Below are 24,663 nucleotides of genomic sequence, written 5' to 3' on the forward strand. Positions count from 1 at the left end.
TAATTCCACATACAACTATCATATTAGTTAGTTTCTGCAACTCCTACGCCTATTTAAAATGATGCCGACAGTAGCAAGCCAAGTGAACCCAAACGACTTCTAGTCTTTTGCCTAATGTGAAACTCAAACATGGATAATGAAGAACAAAACCCAACTAGGCTAGAATTTTTGGAAGAATTAGATTATGGAACTCAAATAGGTAGACCTAACGTGCAAAGAACATGACAATTGAATCCAAACTATCGAGAAGCTGACAATTAGGCAACAGAAGTAAGGTATACCTCTGTAAACAAATATTAAACAACCAAATATGTCGTTACCAAGATGCTACAACCAACAAACCCAATACAATTATTCAATATTTACTCATAACAACAACAGACACTCGGTCGGCAGAGGATCACCATACATTCAAACAGTAAGACTGTGGAGAACTATGAAAATATCCAGATGAATACAAAATGATGGAAGAGAAAAAAAAATCTAAAGAGCAAGACAATATTTACATTTAGAGAAACAAAAACACACACATAATCAGATTGGTAAATTAACAGTCCCCTCATTGACACTAATCTTTACTAACATTTTTTATACCAGAACGAATTCAGATGGGCAAAATTGAGATAACGACATAAACTACATTCTTATATCCAGAAAATGAAAACAAAATGTAAGACGAGGGTGATTACTGACCTTGTGTAGAGTAGCAAAGAAGAGCTTCGACGTCAAGAATTCGACTTAAAACTTTCTCGAACTTGAGGTTGAAACTGAAAAGGGAAGGATAAGGAGACAAGCGATTTTAAACTCTAAAGCTTTGTGCTAACCTTTTGTTTCTTGCGGACACTCTCTTTCTCTGTTTGTTATTGCATCTTTTCGTTTTTGATGGATTTTTCAGTCGATTCTTCAATTTTCTCACTTGTTTTTCTCACTATTTTTTTTGGATCATTTCTTCTCTGTTTTCAGAAGGAATCAAATGGCTCCTTTTATAGCCAAATCGTAACCTCTATTGGCCTCAAGAATTCAAATTTTGAATTCTTGGAAAGCCAAAGCGGAAGGACTAATGATGAAGGGGATGAAAAATCATCTCGAATCGTCCTGGATTAATATGGCGTTTTTCGGTGGCCCAGAGCTGTTCTTTTGACAAGGAGATGGGGATCACGTGGGGTGGTGATGGGAGAGGACATTCTGGCATCTATGGAGAAAGCTAGCTAGCGAGTAGTCTGAGAGAGAAGGTGGGCGGCGTGATGGGCAACGATGGGAGAGAATGGAGCAAACGAGTTCTTGGCGTCTGGAAAGGTGAAGAGACGCATTGATTTTTCAAGGCTACGAGACGCGCTTCTGGGAAAAAGAGTATAGGGCGGTGGTAGGGGAGAAGAACGTGATGTCTGGAAAATAGAGTAAGGGTAGCGTATGAGTCTATGTTGAAAAGTCTTTGGCTTGATCTAGGCCGTCTGATCGTTTGATCGAATGGTTAATAAAAATCAACGGTTAAAAAAGATTAATAATATATATATAAATTAATAAAATATGAATTAACTAAAGCCATTGGATTAAATCGGATGGTTAAGATTTAAGTTGAAAAGCACAATCCATGTGCTTCCTACGTGGCACACACGGATTGACTGAATTAAAAAGACTTGGATTGCCAATTTTTTTACTCAAATTAGGTCCATTTAAGTTGTAACCTCTTCTTTATTAAATAGCCCTAATTTATTAAATTAAAAACAATTATTTTGCAAGACTAGCTTATTTTATAAACTTAGTCATTCTAAAAATATAATTAATATAAATTAGTAACTCATTAATTAATTAAGCTTCCCTAAAAAAATGCCGACAAATATTTATCGCAATAATAGAAATTGTATTTAATTAGAAAAACCGAGTTAACCCTAAGAAAAAATATTTATTTGACTTGAAAATTCAAAAAATGAGAAGTAAGTAGTAATATTTATATAATATATTTAATTTTTTTTTTATAATACATAACATTTATGAAATAAATGTTTCAAATAAAATAAATAATTAAAAATCTTTTTGTGTTCCTGCAAAAATTTCATAACATATATAGTATGATTATTATTATTAGATTATTATTAGTTAAATGTGAAGAGCCAAAATTGGATGTCAACAGCTTGCCCCTTTCTTTGTCCATGGAAGAGAGTAAAGAAGACGTGGACAAAGAAATATTGACACAATCCAATTTTAGGCGACCCACCAAAATACACTTTGAGCAATAACTTGGCAAGAATGTTTATGAAGTTATTGCCAAACTCTAGCTTCTGAGCTGCCTACATATCTCATGTTTCATGAGAAATCAGGCCACATGTAGTTCGAGAGTGTAGGAACACAACAAATTTTTATTAAAATTTTTCCCCAGTATCGAATTATGGTAATACTTAAATCTTTTGGTGGTGAGGTATGAAGAGATTAGCACGAATAGAAGGACGAGATATAGTTCTAATAAAACATGAATGAGAAATGCTCTGTAGCAATTTCTACTGAAGACCTATGGTAGAGGGATGAATTTTCAAAATGATACCCCAGTGTTGAGTTATAATAAACTGAGACATGAAAGATCTATAAGTAAGATTTAAATCTGAACTTCTGAAAATCGAGTCGATTTTAGTTTTGAAAGTGAATCCTTGACGTAGCTAGTGATGCTTGACATTGCACTAACTTGCCCCAGTTTGCTGCTTAGAGGGAGTTCCTCGTTGTAATGCGTTGTCCTGCAAAACATGTAAAAAGGTGAAAAGTACCTGTTGCGGTTAAAAAGAATTTATAAATTGAAATAGTAATGTAAAGAGTAGAGTGTAGATGTTCAAACGATTGTTGATGTCTCATTTCTGTATTGTGAATGTGATATAGGTAAAGTAACTTGTAATGTAGAGGCCCTCGACTAGCGGGGCTGTTGTAATGTAAAAAGCTGCATCTGACTGTGTAGAGCTTCTAATGTAGAGGCCCTCGACTGGCAAGGCTGTTGTAATGTAAAAGCATGTGTCTGACTGTGTAAAACTTGTAATGTAACACTTGATTGTTGGAGTATGACAGTGTCACTATGCTTGCATGCCCCCGGTCGGTGGAGCTTCGGTGACGTCACTACGATGTTAGTCTCCGATTAGCGGAGTGTTGCTTCTTTTGCTTATATACAGGCTCCGATTGGCGGAATTAGATTGATGTTTTCTGTGTACAGCCTCCGGTTGGTGGAGTTTGACGATGTTTGCTATGTACAACCTCTGATTGGAGGAGTTTGAGTGACATTTGCTATGTACAGCCTACCGTTGGCGGAGTTTGACGATGTTTTCTATGTACAGTCTCCAATTGGTGGAGTTATTTTGATAGAAAGCTAACTATTCTATTTTTCGACGAGGGGCCCCTCTCTTTAGTATTTGGTCTGGATCTTGAGCGTACTTGCAAAAATGAAATGTTCTTAGATATAAGATGCAAGTTGAAGTACATTCGGGAAATAAAGTAGGGAAAAAGTATTTTTGCTCATAATTGTGAGAAGTCGAGTGGCGTTTCTGGTCATGCCCTGAGACTTGATGTTATTTTCCTTGATTCATGTGTTCCTGCACTTAAAGAAAATTTTAGTTTGGGAGGGGGTGTTGATTTGTTTCGACTCGCAGACTGAAGCCTCGTCACTGGAATCCTTCGACTTCTTCTTAGCCCGTATGTAGTTTCTTAACCTAGAGACTAAGTAGGTGGAAGATTAGAAAAAATATTTTTGAAAAAAATTAGCTTGTTTTTTCTAGAAAATAAGTATACTACGTATATATTAGGTATATATATATAGTAATTCTCCAATATTTTTAGATTATGACATTCCAAAGTCCATAGAGCTTTCCAGTTTGTTGACTATATCCAACATAGTCTTCTCGCTTTTAGCCTCATGGTGAAGCTTCCCTAGCTCATTTGCAAACATTGCGACGATTGAGATTCTTCAGATTTTGAGGTTACGCTAACTATGAGGAAGTGCTTCTTAAGGGTAAGAAAAAAATGGAAATTATGCAGAGAATTGATCTAGCCTGACTCAGGCTGCCTACGTATCCCCAAAATAGGAATCAGATTATAACGTAGTTCAAATACAAGTGCGAGAAATAGAAGTATGTAATGCAGTGACCGAGCTTGATTCAAGTTGCCTACGTATCCAAATGGAATCATGTCGTAATGTAGTTCAAATACAATACGAAAGTGAAAAATATGAAATGGAATGACCGGGCCAGACTCAGGTTGCCTACGTATCCAAGTGGAATCAGGTCAGGATGTAGTTCAGATTACATTAGGGATGAAAAAAAGAATATGCAATGGAAAAGTAAGAATATGTAATGCAATGATGGGGCCTTACTTAGGCTTCCTACGTATCTAAGCATAATCAGGTCAGGACGTAGTTCAGATTCAAACGGAAAGTGAAAAATATGAAATGCAAGGGCCCGAATCCGACAAGGATTTCCTACGTATCCCACTGAGGGAATTCAGGTCGAGCGTAGTTCTAAATACATGGAAATGATGATTTTGGGTTTTCTAAGGGAGATCGGATCTGATGTGGGTTGCCTATATACCCCGCCGTGGGAAGTCAGGTCTAGACGTAGTTCTGTTACATCGAAAAATGCAAAAGTACCAGAAATAATCGCTAATCTTGAGGTCTTCAGATGTAGTATTTCTTGATGGCGTCTGAATTGATTGGCTTTGTGCTCACTCTGCCGTCCATTTCTGCTGAGATTACCGTTCCTCCAGAGAGTACTCTACGAACCATGTAGGGTCCTTGCCAATTTGGTGCAAATTTCCCTTTGGCTTCTCCTTGGTGATGAAAGATCTTTTTCAATACTAGTTTCCCTAGTGTGAACTGTCGAGGTTTGACTTTCTTGTTGAATGCTTTGGTCATTCTGTTCTTTTAGAGTTGTCCATGACAAACCGCGCCCATCCTCTTTTCATCGATGAACATCAATAGTTCATGCCTGTTACGTATCCATTCTTCATCGTCCAGACCAACCTCTTGGATAATCCTTAAAGATGGTATTTCCGCCTCGGCTGGTATTACTGCCTTCGAACCATAAACTAACATATAAGCAGGTTCCCCAGTTGACGTTCTGATTGTGGTGCCATAACCGAGCAAAGCATATGGTAGCTTCTCATGCCATTGTCTATGACTGCTCACTATTTTCCTTAAAATCTTCTTGATAGTCTTATATGCAGTCTTAACTGCCCCATTCATCCGTGGGAGGTAAACCGTGGAATTTCGATGAGCAATCTTGAACCTTTCACAAGTTTCCTTCATAAGATCGATGTTGAGGTTGGCCGGATTATCAGTTATGATTGATTATGGAATTCCAAACTGACAAACTATGTTATTGCGAACAAAGTCTGCCACCACCTCCTAGTCACTACCTTGTATGTCGAAGCTTCGACCCATTTTGTGCAATAATCGATAACCACCAGGATGAAACGATGTCCATTTGATGCGAGAGGCTCTATGGGTCCAATAACATCCATGCCCCAAGCGGCAAATGGCCAAGGGGAACCCATCACATTGAGCTCATTCGATGGAACCCATATAAAATCTCCATGCACTTGACACTGATGACACTTTTGCACATACCGGATGCTATCTCTCTCCATGGTCATCCAAAAATATCCGGCTCTTAGAATCTTCTTTGCCAAAGTGAACCCATTCATGTGAGGTCCACATGTTCCTGCATGTATTTCTTCCAAAAGCCTTGTCGCTTCTGCAGCGTCGACACACCTCAGCAATCCTAAATCCGAAGTTCTTCTATATAGGATTTCTCCGTTAAGGAAGAAATGATTGGCCATCCTCTTCAAAGTCCGTTTCTGCTTGCTTGTAGAATTTTCAGGATATTCCTGTGCTTCTATCAATCTTCTGATGTCATAGTACCAGGGTTTTCCATCCTGATCCTCATCTAAATGAAAACAGTATGCATGTTGATCATGTATCTCTATATCAATAGGGTCGATGTAATTCTTGTCTGGATGTTGAATCATCGAGGACAATGTTACCAAAGTATTGGCAAACTCATTTTGAGCTCGAGGGACATGCTTGAACTCAATCCTTGTGAATCTCCTACTCAACTCTTTTATGTATTGCAAATAAGGAAGGATCTTGACATTCTTTGTGGTCCATTCTCCTAGCACTTGATGAACCAACAAGTCGGAGTCTCCTATCATCAATAGTTCTTTGATATTCATGTATATGGCCATTCTGAGTCTGAGAATACAAGCTTCATATTCTGCCATGTTGTTGGTACAATAAAACCTGATCTTGGCTGAGATCGGGTAATACTGACCTGTTTCTGAAATTAAAACTGCTCCTATTCCAACTCCAATAAAGTTGGATGCTCCATCAAAGAACATTCTCCATCCATCATATGACTCTGATATGTCCTCTCCTACAAACAAAACTTCTTCATCAGGGAAGTAGGTCGTGAGTGGCTTGTAATCCTGGTCCATCGGGTTTTCTGTGAGGTGATCAGCCAGGGCTTGTGTAACACCCCGACTTTTCAAAACGTCTAAATTAACTCGTATCTCCGTAGAAAGACAAAGAGGGTGAGTAATAAATTAAGAATGATGTGGTATGTCATATTTTAAGTGTTCAAGGGTTGTATCTCAAGTTTTGAAGTTAGGTAAGTGGCAAAATAAAAGTTGGCGAAAGTTATCGTAATTTCCTTTTTAGAGATTTCTCTAAAATTTCGGTCAAATGTCTTGGATGATTTCTCCCAATATATAAAGATTTAGAAGGACTTTCACCCATTAAATCGAAGGTCTACGAGTCTAGTTTGCAACGCACAAAACCCCGTATCCAACCGACATCGGAGTAAAAAGTTATGAGGGTTTTACTACGGACTGTCGGGCAAGAATCCGGGTTGGGTAAAAAATGTGGTATATCGGCTTACTCAACATTTTAAGCCATGAAAACATTTCTTTTCACTTCCAAACTAGAAAGAAAGCTTAAGAGATGGTTCCTATGGAGGGAGTTCTTGCATGATGAAGTTATTGGTGTTTCTTCAAGGTTTACACTTGGTTAACTAAGGTGCATTTCAGCTGTGTATATATAGTGATTGTGAAGCTTAGGACATAAGGAATAACTTTCGTGAAGGAACTATGGTCTTTCAAGCGTTCATTGTAAAGGTACGTTAAGGCTATTCCCTACTTACGACATGTTTCCTTAAAGCTTACGAGCAATGTAATTGGGTTGTTATCCTTGTTACACTTGTAGCCATTATTGTTAATTGTTGGCTGCTTGAGTTGATATAATCCTCCCTTGTCGGGATTCTTATTCAGTTAGTAGTGTCCCTATGTTGGACACGACTTAGAGGCTATTTGTATAGGTTGGTTATAACTAAATTACTCGCTTTTAGCAATTGGATTGTTATTGTTTCCCTTGGGGCTATTGTGGTTAGCTGTAGGAATGTGATCTATGCCTAGAAGGGCTATGTTCTGCCTACAGGGCTGTATGGATGCCTAAAAGGGTTATGAGTTGCCTACGGGGCTATATTGATCCCTAGAAGGGCTATGAGTTAACTACATGGCTATATTGACGCCTAAGAAGGCTATGTGCTTCCTACAAGGCCATGTTACTGTCTAAAAGGTCTATGAGTTGTCTATAAGCTATGTTGATGCCTAAGAGAGCTATGTCCTGCCTACGGGGCAATATTAATGCCTAAGAGGGCTATGTGACTGCCTACGAGGCTAGGGGACTACCGATAGGAGTATATAGGCTGATTGGCACCTTCCGGGCTTATGAGGGCCTAAGTAGGTGGTCTTGTGTGCTGTTTATACCTATCGATCTTATGGGGGCTTGGTTAGGTTATTGTTTTATTATTTTGATAAGTTTAGATTTAGGAGCAGGTCAGTACACTTATCTTATCCTTGATTTATTTATCAGATTATTCCAGTAAATCAGGATACCTCCTCATAGTCTATTGCCTTTCATACACTGTACATTATTTCGTACTGACACCCCATTGCCTGGGGGCACTGCATTCATGCATGTAGGTCCTGACAAATGACCGAGTAGATCTTCTCAGCATCAAGATTGACTTTAATCCGGTTGGCTAGCCCTTTTCCTCCGGAGCTGCCAGAGTTGGGAGGTTTGTTACCTTTTGTTGTATATATCTTTATGGATAGGATGGGGCCCTGCCCCGCTAATCTTTACTACTCTTAGAGGCTTGCAGACTAGTGTGTGGGGTGTATATCTACGTTATGGCCATACTAGCCTATGTTGTTGGTTTGCTGAAGCTTGTGAGTTGTTTGATGTATTGTATTGATATATACCTATTTTTAGTTTGGGTATAGATATCATGGTGGCCTCGACGACCCAATCAGGACTTCTGTGCTAGTTGGCTATTTATTTATATGATCTCCTGTGATTAGCTGTTTCTTTTATAGATCAGTTGACAGGGGCCTTGCTAGCCGAGGGCCTAGTTTCAAGTCGAAATATACTTGTTTGTTTTCTTGATTGCGTGTGGCTACCATGTGCTAGTAGCAAATGGTTCAACAGGATCGACTCGGGCCTGAGTTTTGGCATTAGGATCCAGTTGCGCTCCTCGAGTTTCGGGTGTGACAAACTTGGTATCGGAGCAACGTCGTATCCTAAGGAGTCTGCAAGCGATGTCTAGTAGAGTCTTGTTTATAAATGTGTTGTGCACCACATCTGATAAGCAAGACGCTATCGGGCATGTTAGAATGACTATCCTTCTTTTGGTCGCCTCGTGCTATAGAGCGGTGTTTTAAGGGTTGAGGATTCCGGCTTATAATTGATAGTTGTATGCAGATAGAGATGACTGACACTAGACAGACCACAACTAGCCAGGGGTTAGATACAACTGCATGCGAGGGTACCGACAAGGTACCACATGTGGAGATAGCCTATTGTGGGACCCAGGGGGAGACATCTTCTCATCCCACTATAGCTTCTCCACCGCTTCATGAGCCTCCGAGGGCTACAGGACTTCCGGCTCTACCAACAGTACCACCTCTAGTTCCTCATATTCCATTTGATCAGGATTTCAAGAGTGCAGTATATATGTTAGCACAGTTAGTAGCTGTATAGTGCCAACCAGTTGCGCCAGTTGTTGCCAGACCTTCTGAAGGGCCCGAAAGTTCGAGAGTTTGTGAATTTCTTGCCTTGAATCCTCAACAGTTTACAGGGACAGATCGCAGAGAAGACCCTCAACACTTTATTGATCAGGTTCATAGGATCTTAAGAGTCATGCATGCCTCAGCGCCTGAGTCAGTTGAGTTAGTAGCATTTTGATTGCGCGATGTTGCAGTATTGTGGTACGAGAATTGGGAGAGATCTAGAGGAAAAGATGCATCCCTACCCACTTGGGATAACTTTACAGAAGCTTTCATAGATCACTATTTACCTCGAGAGATTAGGATGGTCAAGTGGACCAACTTCTGAACCTCCGACAGGGCAGCATGAATGTCCGAGAATACGGGATGGGATTTGATTCATTGGCTAGATATGTAACAACATTTATTGATACGATGTATGAAAGGGTGCGTAGATTTGTGGGAGGGCTCGACTCAGACTATATCGATGCTTGTTCTACCGCTGCACTAAATGATAATATGGATATCTCGCGAATTCAGGCCTTTGCACAAGGCATAGAGGATTACCAACATCTACAGTATATGAGTGAGAGGGTCAAGAGAAAGAGACAGAAGAGGGCTAGGCCCACTGGTTCACAGGGAGATTTTTAGGGTGGTCCCAGACCCCGATATTCTATTAGGCCACTTAGACCTCCACCACAATAGTTCTAGGATAGCAGATTTGATCGTCAGGAACAGTCAGGCCAAGGTAAGGGTTCACGAGCATGAGGCTTGCAACAACAGAGGGGTTTAGGCTAGGCTAGGACAGCCCTGCTGCATTGCGCTACTTGCGGTAGGATGCATTTCGGGAGGTGCAGACAGGGTTCCACAAGTTGTTATTCTTGTGGACAGGAAGGGCATGGGTGGAGAAACTGCCTACCATAGGTAAGGGTGGTATAGGTCAGTCAACCAGGTCAGCAGTAGGTTCTTCCTCATCACCATAGTCTATATGGCGTGGAACCCAGACTTCAACATGTAGAGGTAGAGGCGGAGGCAGAAAGGGAGCATCTATTTTTGGTAGTGGACAGAACCGTACATATTCATTAACCGGCGGACAGGACTCAGAGTCATCACCAGATGTTGTGAGAGGTACATTGATTATTTGCTTCTATTGTGTTTATGCTTTGATAGATCCTGGATCTACTCTATCTTATGTTACTCCATTTATTGCGGGGAAGTTATGTATAGTAGCAAAGTCATTCGATCGACCCTTTATTGTATCTACAGTAGTTGGTGAGTCTATTATTGCCAGGAGAGTCTATCGAGGTTGCACGGTACAAATTATTGACCGTTAAACCTCAGTAGATCTCGTAGAGTTAGAGACGGTCGATTTTGACGTCATTATGGGTATGGACTGGTTAGCATCTTGTTATGCTAATGTTGAGTGTGGGAAAAAGATTGTTAGATTCTACTTTCCAGGAGAGGCAGTTCGGGAATGGAAAGGCGATACAGCGACGCTGAAATGTAGGTCTATTTCCTATCTTAAGGCGAGGAGGATAATTACTAAGGGTTGTATTTATCATCTTGTTCACATTCTTGATATAGATGTGAAACCACCAACTCTCAGTTTATTCTGGTAGTTAATGAGTTTCTAGATGTATTTCCATATGAGCTCCCAAGTATCCCTCCAGAACGGGAAATTAATTTTGCTATAGATATGCTACCAAGTACACAACCCATATTTATCCCTCCTTATAGAATGGCTCATGTGAGCTAAAGGAGTTGAAGGATCAGCTAAAAGACTTGCTGGATAAAGGCTTTATTAGGCCTAGTGCTTCACGATGGGGTGGGCCAGTGTTGTTCGTAAGGAAGAAAGATGGCTCACTAAGAATGTGTATCGATTACCGACAGCTGAATAAGACAACTATAAAGAATAAGTATCCCCTTTCGAGGATAGATGACTTGTTTGATCAGTTATAAGGTGCTAAGTGTTTCTCAAAGATTGATTTAAGATCAAGGTATCGCCAGATACGAGTTCGGGAGAAAGACGTTCCAAAGACATCTTTTAGAACCAAATATGGACACTTTGAGTTCTTGATAATGTCTTTTGGATTAACGAATGCCCCAGCAAGCTTCATGGACCTGATGAATAGTATATTCAGGCCGTATCTAGACATGTTTGTGATTGTATTTACTGATGATATTTTGGTGTATTCACGTTCAAAAGTTGAGCATGCAAATCATCTGCGAGCAATCCTTCAGGCTCTTCGAGACCGAGAACTTTATACAAAGTTTTCTAAGTGTGAGTTATGGTTGGACTCTGTAGCTTTCTTAGGCGATATTGTATCAGATGCAAGCATTGCGATTGATACACAAAAGATTGAGACCGTAAAGACTTGGCCCAGACCCATGACTCCGATTGAGGTTCGTAGTTTCTTAGGGTTAGCTGGGTACTACAGAAGGTTTGTAGAGGGGTTTTCTTCAATTTCAGCCCCATTAACGAAGCTGACTCAAAAAGCAGCTAAGTTCCAGTGGACTGAGGCTTGCGAGCATAGTTTCCAGGAGCTAAATGACAGGTTGACATCAACACCAGTTCTTGCATTGTCAGATGGTTCAGAAGGCTATGCGGTGTATTGTGATGATTCTGGTGTTGGGTTGGGATGTGTTCTAATGCAACATGGTAAGGTTATCACATATGCTTCAAGGTAGTTGAGAAAGCATGAGAAAAACTATCTGACCCGCGATTTAGAGTTGGCAACAGTTGTGCATGCGTTAAAGATCTGGAGACACTATTTGTATGGCGTTCATGTTGACATCTTCACAGATCATAAAAGGCTTCAATATATCTTTAGACAGAAGGAGTTAAATCTGCGACAACGTCGATGGCTTGAGTTACTGAAAGACAACGATGTGGACATTTTATATCATTCAGGAAAGGTGAATATGGTAGCTCATGCCCTTAGTCGAAGATCTATGGGTAGTTTATCATATTTAGGTGTTTAGAAGCGTGAGCTAGCGCGAGATCTTCATCAATTAGCTAGATTGGGAGTCAAATTGTTCGAGGTAGAAGATAGTGGGGTAACAATTCAGGACACAACCGTATCATCTCTAGTTGTAGAAGTAAAATCACGGCAACAAGAGGATCCTAGCTTAGAGCAGCTCAGAGCCAAGGCTCAGAATCAACAGACTTTAGCATCTGATATAGAAAGAGATGGAGTCCTTAGATATAGTAGTCGATTGTGTGTTTCAAATGTTGCAGGGCTTCCACATCGGATTATGGAAGAGGCACATCTTTCCCGTAATTCTATTCACCCTGGTTCGACGAAGATGTACCATGATATTAAGGAGATCTATTGGTGGCACGGGATGAAGAAGGACGTTCCTAAGTTTGTGGCACAGTGTCCTAACTACCAACAGGTGAAGGTTGAGTAACAAAAGCCCGCTGGGCTAGTTCAGGAGATAGGCATTCCTTTGTGGAAGTGGGAAGCAATTAATATGAATTTTATTATAGGGTTACCTCGATCGCTTGCAAGTTTGACTATATTTAGGTAATTATTGATAGACTAACAAAATCAGCCCACTTCTTACCAGTCAGGGCTACTTTTACGGCCGAAGACTATGCATGGCTCAATATTAGAGAGATTGTTAGGCTACACGGTGTCCCAGCATCTATTATCTCTGATAGAGGAGCACAATTCATTGCCAACTTCTGAAAGTCCTTCTAGAAAGGACTGGGGACACAAGTTAATCTTAGTACAACCTTTCACCCTCAGACTGATGGTCAGGCTGAGCGCACAATTTTGACTCTCGAGGATATGTTACGGGCGTGCGTGCTAAACTTCAAGGGAAGTTGGGATGAACACTTGCCTCTTATTGAGTTCACATACAATAATAGTTATCATTCCAGTATCAGGATGGCACCTTATGAGGCTTTGTATGGGCAAAACTGTAGATCCCTTATTCGATGGTTCGATGTAGGTGAGTCAGGGTTGATTGGACCTAACTTAGTACAACAAAGAGTAGAGCAGGTCAAGCTCATATGGGAGAGGTTGCTAACATCTCAAAGCCGACAGAAGTCATACTCAGATGTTTGACGAAGCGACTTAGAGTTTTGCATCGATGACTGGGTATTCTTAAAAGTCTCGCCTATGAAGGGGGTTATGAGATTTGGAAAAAAAGGCAAGCTTAGTCCAAGATTCATTGGGCCATACCGGATCCTTCGGAGGGTAGGAAGAATAACTTATGAGTTAGAATTGCCTTCGGGGATAGAATCTGTTCATCAAGTTTTCCATGTATCTATGCTAAGGAAGTGCGTAGGAGACCCTTCTCGGGTTGTCCCAGTTAAGGATGTTCAGATCACAAAGGATTTGTCCTATGAGGAAACTCCAGTTGCCATATTAGATCGACAGGTTCGTAAATTGAGAACCAAGGAGGTGGCTTCGGTTAAAGTATTGTGGAGAAACAAGAATAGAGAAGAGGTGACCTGGGAAGCTGAGGATGGCATGAGGTCCAAATTTCCTCACTTGTTTCATACCCTAGGGTGATGGTATATTAGTTTATATTGGTGCAGTGAGGTAAGATACCTATATGATTTTTTTATATTGTTGCTTATTATTATTTTTGTTGTCCTTGTGTATTTGCTCGCACTGATTGCGGAGCTACAGTGCTTAGCAATTTATATCATCATGTGAGATGCCTAGGTTAGACTTTTTGCATTTTAGGTTCCTGGATAGTGACAATGCCAAAGGATACTCTGCCTAAATGTTGGAAACAACTAAGGACTTAACTGTGTGACTCAGATTTTTTTTTTCATTCGAGGACGAATGTTTCTAAGGGGGGAAGGATGTAACACCTCAACTTTTCAAAACGTCTAAATTAACTCGTATCTTCGTGGAAAGACAAGGAGGGTGATTAATAAATTAAAAATGATGTGGTATGTCATATTTTAAGTGTTCAAGGGTTGTATCTCAAGTTTTGAAGTTAGGTAAGTGGCAAAATAAAAGTTGGCGAAAGTTATCGTAAGTTCCTTTTGAAAGATTTCTCTAAAATTTGGGTCAAATGTCTTGGATGTTTTCTCCAAATATATAAAGAGTTATAAGACCTATCACCCATTAAATCGAATGCCTGCGAGTCTAATTTGCAACACACAAAACCCCGTATCCAACCGACATCAGAGTAAAAAGTTATAAGGGTTTTACTACGGACTACCGGGGTAGAATCCAGATCAGGTAAAAAATGTGGTATGTCAGCTTACTCAACGTTTTAAGCCATGAAAACATTTCTTTTCACTTCCAAACCAGAAACAATGCTTAAGAGATGGTTCCTATGGAGTTCTTGCATGATGAAGTTATTGGTGTTTCTTCAAGGTTTACACTTGGTTAACTAAGGTTGTTTCAACTGTGTATATATAGTGATTGTGAAGGTTAGGACATAAGGAACAACTTTCGTGAAGGAACTACGGTTTTTCGAGCGTTCATTGGAAAGGCATGTTAAGTTATTCCCTACTTACGACATGTTTCCTTAAAGCTTAGGAGCAATGTAATTGGGTTGTTATCCTTGTTACACTTGTAGCCATTATTGTTGATTATTGGCTGCTCGAGTAGATATAATCCTCCCTTGTTTGGATTCTTATTCAGTTAGTAGCGTCCCTATGTTGGACACGACTTAAAGGCTATTTGTATAGGTTTCTTATAACTAAATAGCTCACTTTTAGCGATTAGATTGTTATTGTTGCCCTTGGGGCTATTGTGGTTAGCTGCAGGAATGTGATCTATGCCTAGAAGGGCTATGTTCTGCCTACAGGGCTCTATGGATGCCTAAAAGGGCTATGAGTTGTCTACGGGGCTATACTGATGCCTAGAAGGGCTATGAGTTGCCTACATGGCTATATTGACGCATAAAAAGGCTATGTGCTTCCTACATGGCCATTTTGTTGCCTAAGAGGGCTATGAGTTGTCTATAAGCTATATTGATGCCTAAGAGAGCTATGTGCTGCCTACAGGGCAATATTAATGGCTAAGAGGGCTATGTGACTCCCTACGGGCGTAGGGGACTATCGATAGGGGTATATAGGTTGATTGGCACCTTCCGTGCTTATGAGGACTTGAGTATGTGGTCTTGTGTGCTGTTTGTACCTGCCGAGCTTATGGGGGCTTGGTTAGGTTGTTGTTTTATTATTTTTGATAAGTTTAGATTTAGGAGTAGGTCATCACACTTATCTTATCCTTGATTTATTTATCAGATTATTTTAGTATATCAGGATACCTCCTCATAGCCTATTGCCTTTCATACTATGTACATTATTTCGTGTTGATCTCCATTGCCTGGGGGAGCTGCATTAATGCATGCAGGTCCTGACAGACAACCGAGTAGACCTCCTCAGCAGGATTGACTTTTATTTGGTTGGCTAGCCCCTTTCCTCTGGACACTACAAGAAAAATGACCTTTAGCAAAAGGAAATACCGTCGCTATAAGTCCAAATCCAGTCGTTAAAGGTCTATAATGACCGGTCAAAAATTGGTCGTCACCGGTCGTTAAAAGCTCTGTCGTTAAAGGTTAATGACCGAATTGCATGTCCGGTCGTTACATGTGCTTACAACAACCAAATTCCCCTTCGTTGATGGTCATTTGGTCGTTAGAACCTTCAAGTAAAACAACAAATTAGAGGGGTTATAACTAATTTTAGCGGCCAGAATTCCTGTCGTTGATTACAATACTTTTTAACAATCAAATTTCCTGTCACAAATTTTGATTTAAATTATTACATTTAATTTATAGTTTTTATTTTTTCCATCATTTCTAAAAAGAACTAATATTATCAGTTCATATAAAATTTTTTCACATCCAATTGAAAATTTGATATAAAATTATATTGTTAATAATAAAGAACACATTGATTTACTTACTAAAAACTTATATGTTTGACACAATATCTAAAAAAAAGCATACACGTTCAACATAATGAAACATGTGTTCGACATCTATAAAATCCTAGAAATTAAGAAAATGACATTATAGAATAACTACAGAAAACGTCTTTGCACCAACAATAAAAATATAATATTTTTTTCTGTACGCTCCACATTATCTTTCACATGATCTTGTTCTTTAATCTTCACAATCTTCATCTGTCAAAATAGCAATTTGAAGTAAATTAATTAGTAACGGAAAAAAGTTGAACTTATGGATTAATTCTCTTGAATAGTCCTGATCTATTTTCTGATGTATATAACTAGAAACAGATTTAAAGTTCTAGTTCATGTATTCTACATAATTAATCTACCCAGCCTTCTACATTGAGGATCTCCACTGGCAACGAGCAAGAGTTGTATTACTTTCACATTAACATCTCATACAGAGGGTGATTGGTGCTTCCTCATTTAAATATTTATTCAAGTGTATGCTTCCTCATACCCCACCTCTTTCACAACACCTGGGCCTCTTTCCAGTGTAATGGAAGGAAAGAGAGAGATTAGAGTGGACAGACATGAACACAACACACATTAAAGTGCTTCAACAAAGAGAATATAAATATACTAACATCAAATAAAGAAGACTAGAAATCCTAGTCCTAGTACTAGTACTGAAAGTTGAAGGAAAGAAAACATAGATAAGTTGTTGAAATGGAGAATGCAAGTGGATCAGATGAAACAAGCTTGCAGCTCGATGACTAGCAGGAAGTTAGAAAAACTTACACAACTAATTACCACAGTGGAGAATGACACAGACATGATCAAATATATTTAAAGTTGCAGGGCAACATAGAAAGGGTAATGTGGAAGTGTGTGATGTTTGAGATTAACTACTAATACTACAATAATAAAGGGCAAATTATATTGACAACGATATTATAGAGGACAAGGTCATAAAAGGACCTAATCAGAGGAGAGATCTTGATTTTCTACCAACAACTATATACAAAACAATAACCATATTGATACCTACTTTTACATTTGAAGATGTTACAATAATCTCATTGGTATATACAGAAATGAACATAAAATCAATCTTTTAGCTTTGTGGATATTATAACTAAAGTGACATTGATTTTAGTTATATATAGAAATGCTAGAGTGAGAATTCCAGAATATACTGAATATTTAAGATAACACAATGCACTAAAGGAAAACAGATAACTCATAGCACAACTGCAATAACAAACGAGGAGCAACATCACTTCATTCACACATAAATACACATCATGTAATAATAACTAATAGAATGTTTACTAACCTGATGTAATTGATGGAACTGATGAAGACTGACGGATCACTATATTTTCAAGGTGTTCATATTTACTCTTTAGAATATCCATGCATTTTTGTAGTGATTCCTTTTCTTTTCGAGTTGTTTTAAGCTCTTTCCACAATGCAGCCTTTGAGGTGGTACTGCCTTTTAACTCCTTAGTTTTTATTCCACCACCAAATCCAACTATGTGACTTTTGCATTGAGGTCCAAAGCACCTTTCCATTACCTCAATATTAGTAAGAGATGGTTCAAATTGTACAAGCTCGTAAATTTCAGCCTATTAAAAATTAGAATATTTAAAATAACGCAACGCACTAAGTAAGGGTAAGGATGTTAAATGAAATTAAAATTGATATAAACATACATATTTGTCAACTGTTTCAGGTTCGACAAGCTCATTTCCCTTCTTACGTGTCTCAAAGAAAATAGTTGCCATGTTTGGTGGATTACCACTTTGCCTCCCTTCATGATTAAAAAATAAGTCATAAGATCTTTTATAGAAATAGGAGAGGTTTCTTCATAGGGTTGCACAATTTATTTACCATTTCGTAAACAATCTCTCTAATAGGCCTACTACCCGTACAATGAGGCATACACAACTTAGACCTATTGACTGAGTTTCTTGTACTTGCTTCCTACATTAACAACGCAACACTGAATTTATCACAATCTTGTTTAATGATTCTATATTTAATGTGTACTTTTAAGCTCAGTGGGAAGAGGGTAAAAGAGAACAGAAGCACAAAAAAACACCATTGCAAGTTTCTTTGTAGATCTTGTGGATAGAAGACATCAAAAATTTTTACCAAAATCAAAACTCAATTTGAACGTGGTATAAATTATTCCAAAAAACTAATCATATGTGACTAGAAATAAAATGATATTTGCTTATAACTAAATGAAGTCTTACCTTAAATTTCTTGGATAAAAAATGTTCCGTGACCAACCATTCCAATCACTCTTGTCTACTACCATCGGCACATCTTTAAGAACCTCGTGCAATGATTTAGATTTCACATTCTTGTGCAATGATCCTCTCCAGTTATTCCAAAGCTTTCTCATATGTTGCAAAACATTATCTCTTTGATCATTCATGTCATCACTGTCAAACTTCTCCTAAAATAGAAAAAATACCATCAAAATCTCTTGAATAAGGGAAAACAAGGCATCAAAGTATAGATCACCTAATAAGGAAGTAACCAAAAATTTTAGGAACATAAATCAAAATTTCAAATAAATAACAACCACAAGTTGTCTGTTTAAAACCTCTAGCTTACTCACATCACTATTGTATAGTGTTTGAAATAGCGTTGAGAGTAAAATAGTGACACAAGCGAGTGGAGTGAAGCATGACGTGAAGGAACATAAACTACTATAATAGAATCCTAGCAATCTTATCTTGCTGGGAGAAGAAATTGAACTTAGCATAAATTTTAGGAGATCACTAAGCTTAGCTTGTTCAATTCTATTATAGAGAAGTAAAGCCACATGGATTTGACCAGGTAATGACTGTACACATTTATTTTTTCATGTATAATCAAACAAAGCTATAACACAAATTCAAGGTTGGGCAAAGACAAATACATAATGATCAAGAGAGATAATAGATGAAGTTTTTGTTAGTTATTTCTAGTCTATGTTAGGTGATTCAATAGTAACATAATCTTTCTTCTGCTTGAAAAGAAAGTAAGCCACAATAGTAGCATAATTAAAAAGGAAATGGCTAATGGGTGAAAGAGTGAAAAAATTGAGGACTTTGTAAGTGACAAGATTGAACAATGGCTCAACAGTCTGATGGTTTTGGTTGTTTATTCTTTAAGATGCTTCATGTATTGTAGTAGATGGAGATACTTTTCATGTTGTACATGACATTTTCAGAATAGGGATGCTGTTGAAACAAGCAAATGCTACCATAATTTTAACTACCCCTAATGTCTCAACATTGGCAAATGTTAGTAAATATAGACCTACTTCATGTTGTAATATGATCTACAAGTGTATATCCAATGTGTATTTAACTAGAAAACAAAGATTTATGGAGATACAGTGAGAAAAAATAAGATTTGTGTTGATCAACCTTATTTAAAAGACCCCACTAATCAATTTATGTCATGTCAATGGAAAAAAGAGTTGTGGAAAAAAGTTACAGGTGGCTGGGTATTAGTAGCTCAGGCAAAGTCAAGGAAAGTCTATAATGGATCAACCAATGACACTAGACCAAGATCAAGAAGTAGCTTGTGGCAGGGCAGTTATGGAATTCTGATTTACCCATATTACATAACAAAAATGAAAGATTCATTAAAGACAGAAGTACAACATATACAATTCATTACCAAAGAAAGATTGTCAATAATGAAAACCGCCAAGAAGGCCAAGAAATGTATATACTTCGTAGAGGCTTTCGATGAATAGGTGTATCCTCTATCAAACATTTAGGTCCTCAAGTAACATTTAGTGTCAGCTCAGTACTTAATGAAATACATATCAATACACTGCTATGACTGAGAAATGTCCAAATTTTGCTAAGATGAAGGTTACACATCGAAATTATAACATAAAATTGAAAAACAATAATTGATAGTGTTTACCAACTGTAGAATCATATTAACTATGGCCACATTAAATTAATAATATTAACATCCAAAGGAATTACAGTGGAAGAATAAAGTTAACTCTTCAAAAGCCTCTTATTAGCAGGTAGTGGCAAGAAATTTAACTATCAAATAGGCTAACGAGAAAAGGCGAAATGTGAGAATTTTTATCTATACATTGAAACTGAGTAACTATACTTTGTTATTAAAGGAGAAGGAATGTGAAATCAAGAGTCTCATGTTTCAAACTGAAACATCCAATACATTTTGAAAAATGATTCTTGACAGTTATTAGTAAAAAGAAGAGATAGATATGTTGTAATCCTTACAGTAACAGCTGCCCACATGTGCTCAAGCTTATGCTCTTCGATGTCCATCCATGAGTGTACCCGGAGTGGACACATATTACGATCACGAACTAGGAAACCCAAGTGTCTCGTAAATGAGGTGTGATTCTGCCTAACGACTCGATTTTGATAGAAAGTGACTTCTAATTTTTCTCCAAGTCTCAGTCGCAAAACATTCTTACAAATATTTGTTCCCCTCACATTCTTTGCCCTTTCTGTTTCACATGGACATGCAAAATCTATAGTAAGGAAAACCAAACAAGAAGTTCAATCCCACTGTAGCACATACTTGAATCTAAATGACTGGGATAAGGAGAGTTCTATAGAAATTGTTGGTCTCCTAACTTCATTTAAAGAACTTATTAACAATGAGGATAGCTTGATATGGAAGGGGAAACAATTTGGTCCTTTCACAGTGAAGTCTTGTTACTCTTAGATTCTCAGGGCCTATGGAAGTGAGGCAAGATAATGTTTTAGCTACTTTACATGTAACAATGCAGAAACTATTAGAAATTACGTAGAAGAAAATACATACTAGTTTCAATTCCCTCATCATCTTGTAACACTTCAACCTCTTTTTTTTTCTTTTCTAGATTCAAACAAATGTGTAAATCTAACTATAAGTCAAAATGCCCAAGAAATCAATTCATCTTACTAAAAAAAGTTACACAAATAAAATAAAATAGTAGTATCACTTCTTTGATCTTGTCGAGACACTTCAATCACTTTTTTAGCCTTGTCAAATTCAAACAGACCTGTAAATTTTGATGCAAGTCAATTGAAATAAGAAGTTCATTCCCATTACTAACAAGAAGGACAAAGGAAATTAAATAAAGCAAATGAAAGCAGTGGTGTGGGTGAAATAGCCCATGACAATAGTGACACAATCTCAAAGGAAAAAAGGCACAACATAGAATCACAAGGAAGTAGTAGTCAATGAAAAGAAGAATAAATTGAATAACACTCAGGATAATAATGCTGAAAATAGTCGCAACAAAAAACTGGTATAATTCAAATGAGCTTCTAACTTAGCAGAGATGTTCCTACTACAGAGAAGTCAGGCAAACTAGATCAGGCTTGGAGATGCAAACACAAGGTATATTTACCCAGCTACTAAATAGAGACAATTGAAGCAAGCTATTGAACAACAACTGGAAATATTGAAACTTCTTAATGCAAAGGATCTTAGGAAAGTTGTGTAGTATTGATATGAAAAGTAATCCTAGTCTTGATGGCTATGGTAGTGATTTCTATAGAGAAGCTTGGGATATCATGGGAAAGATGTTGCGAAAGAACTGTTGGATTTCTTCCGGAATGGTCAGTTACTAAGACGGATAAATGCTATTAATATTGCCCTTATCTCGAATGTCCTTGTTCCTGAAAATTCTACTCAGTGCAGACCTATATCGTGTTGTATTATGAACTATAAAGTCATCTCGAAACTGATTTGTCAGAAACTAAAATATGTTGTAAGTTACTTGGTAGCAGAGAATCAATCAACTTTTGTTCAAGGGAGATCTATGGTCCACAATGTCTTAATATATCATGACTTATGCATGCATTACAATAGGAAAACCAGTCTCAGATGTTTGATGAAGATTGATCTCCGAAAAGCATATGACATGTTGAGTTGGAAATTTTCTAGGAAGCTTTACTTGGTTATGGGTTTCCATATGGCTTTGTGAAGTTTATTATGATATGTAACACCTACCATGTATTCTGTTATGGTGAATGGGGTAGAAAATGGTTATTCAAGGAAAAGCGAGGAATACGATAAGGGGACCCCATGTCTCCCCTGCTATTTATATTGGTTATGGAGTCCTTAACTACGGTCTTAAAGATTATGAGGGGCTTACCAGACTTCAGATTTCATCCAATGTTTAAAAAAGTTAAGCTTACAATATGTTTATTGCAGGAATACTACTTATGGAACTCCTTTTAATTTAAATATTATGAGTTTCACAATGGGTACTTTTCCTGTAAGATATTTGGGCCTACCACTTTCCTCTAAGAAATGACACAAATTGGAGCCATCAATTAACTCGAAAATTCACTTAAAGGATCAAGATTGACTATGGAAAGATGCTATCATATGCTAACATATCTATTGCAGATGAAAGTAAGGCAAGATAATTTTTTGACTGCTTTACAAGTAATAACAAGAAAATATTACATAAAAGAAAATACATACTAGTTTCAGTTTCCTTAGCACCTTGAGCCACTTCAAACACTTTTTTTTGCTTTTCTAGATTCAAACGGACCTGCAAATTTAAGTGCAAGTTATAAAAACTAACAATTCAATTCAACTAACAAAAAAAAGTTGCACAAATAAAATAAAATACTAGTATCACTTTTTTGAGTAGATCGAGGCACTCCAATCACTTTTTTTGACTTATCAAATTCAAATGCACCTGTAAATTTTGATGAAAGTCAACCAAAATAAGAAGTTCATGCCCATTTTTAATAACAGAAAGAATACAAAAGAGATTAAGTAGAGAAAGCTAAGTAAAATTTCTTGATCAAATATGTTAACTCGACTAACTCTTTTTCAAATTGTCACTTCTTTGAGCATCTCGAGTAACTTCTGCTTCTTGAAAGAGGGTGTCATCGTCTTCCATTGGATAAAAATTAGGAGGCACAGGGATACTAGTCTTTGCTGGCTTATTTCGACTAGAAGTTGTTGTAGTACTTCTATTTTTGTCAATCAAAGTCGGTTTTTCAACATTAATCCCTAAGCTTTTTCCTCGAGCCCTTGCACCACTGGTCAAAGTGTATTGATTCATTTCAGCTCCTTGACGGAAGGGATCATTGTCTTCCTTTTCATCAAAACAAGGATGCACATGGAAACTATTGTCTGCTAGCTTATTCAACTTAGAAGTTGTGGCATTGTAACTTCTATTTTTGGAAATCGAAGTCCTTTGTTCAGCATTAACTCTTGTAGTGCTCATAACTTTCAAACTTTGACCTAGTCTCTTTGCTAAGGCACCAGGTTGAATGAGTCCATGCTTGGGAATTTTCGAAGCTTGTCCCATTTCATACTTCAGAGTTTTTGAGGGATTCATGTCAACCTAATACAAAATAATATTATTATTATTATTAATAATAATAATAATAATAACAATAACAATAATAATAATAATACTAATAATAATAATAATAATAATAATACTAATAATAATAATAATAATAATAATAATAATAATAATAATAATAATAATAATAATAATAATAATAATCAAAAGATCAAATAGATAAGGAAGTTTTCATAAGATGAAATGTGAACTGAAAACGCATTCAGAAAAAGACACATGTACATGTAACACAGGTTCCTCACATGAACCATTACTACTTTAGTAAAATCAAGGTAACATTAAAGATCAAGATCATTAAACAAATTTTCACAGAAAGTACTACAAAGAAACATTACCATAAGAAATTAATAAAGTAAAAGCAAGCGTGATAAAGCTGCAAACCTTAATGAGTTCTTTTTCTTTTCATTTGTGTAGAGTTATCTAACTCTTCTAAGTCATCATCCTTTTTTTCCAATATATCAAAAGAATCACGAGGTTGAACATTTTGCACTATATGCCAACCTTTATTCGAATGATCGATAACATAAAATACTTGAGATGCTTGGCTGGCTAATACAAATGGCTCATTTATTTTCAAACATCGCCGATGATTAACACTTACAAATCCATATTCATCCATTTTAACTCCCCTCTTCTGATCATACACATCGAACCATGTACATCGGAATAAAATCACTCTTCTCTCCCCAACAAATTGTAATTCAAGAACCTCGGTTAACTCACCATAGTATGTTTTTGCTTTTCACCGGTCTCACCTACTACAACAACCCCACAATTCTAAGTTTTCAAATATTTATCATACTCTTGCACATGAAACCTATATCCATTAACAATATGGCCTTTGAATCTTGTCACATATGGCAGAGGACCACGTGATAACGATAGCAAATCTGCCATTCTCTTACTATCATCATGTTTGTACAACTCTGCAACCTAACAACATCAAATACCCTTTTAGAAAACAATATTTACATACTTGATTTAAGAAAATTGATTAATTTCTACTCACCTTCTTTTGTAACCAACTAATGAATTGTCTATTCCACTCCACATTTGAACTTTGTTGAGAGGCCTCACTATGAATTTGTGAAAATTCTTTACAATGAATTGAAGTTCTACATGTTATTTTATGTTGAAATATGGACAAGATAGAAGTAAATTATTAGATTTAATCAATACTTACTCGAGAAATGGTTGAATTTCATCACAGTTCTTCAAAATATAAAAATGTGCCTCCTCCAAATTATGTGAATCAAGTTTGTCTGGCGAACTACCCTTTAAACTTTTTCCAGGCTCACAAAATATGGTTAAACCACCATCAGATTCAATTACCCCACCATC

The 24,663-nt window shown here is 37.4% G+C and overlaps 1 long non-coding RNA gene and 1 pseudogene across 1 annotated transcript; both read right to left on the reverse strand.

Annotated features, from left to right (window-relative positions):
- Window positions 1–24,663, reverse strand: part of LOC125845791 (uncharacterized) — a 109,072-nt pseudogene that overhangs the window by 75,773 nt on the left and 8,636 nt on the right.
- On the reverse strand, window positions 22,385–23,726 carry LOC125845296 (uncharacterized). Its single transcript, XR_007444255.1, has 3 exons — window positions 23,704–23,726; window positions 22,573–22,641; window positions 22,385–22,491 (listed from the first exon to the last, which is right to left on the reverse strand). It is a non-coding gene; the product is annotated as an uncharacterized LOC125845296 (long non-coding RNA).

The sequence above is a fragment of the Solanum stenotomum genome, chromosome 11 (assembly GCF_019186545.1).
Source record: "Solanum stenotomum isolate F172 chromosome 11, ASM1918654v1, whole genome shotgun sequence".
Taxonomy (NCBI): domain Eukaryota; kingdom Viridiplantae; phylum Streptophyta; class Magnoliopsida; order Solanales; family Solanaceae; genus Solanum; species Solanum stenotomum.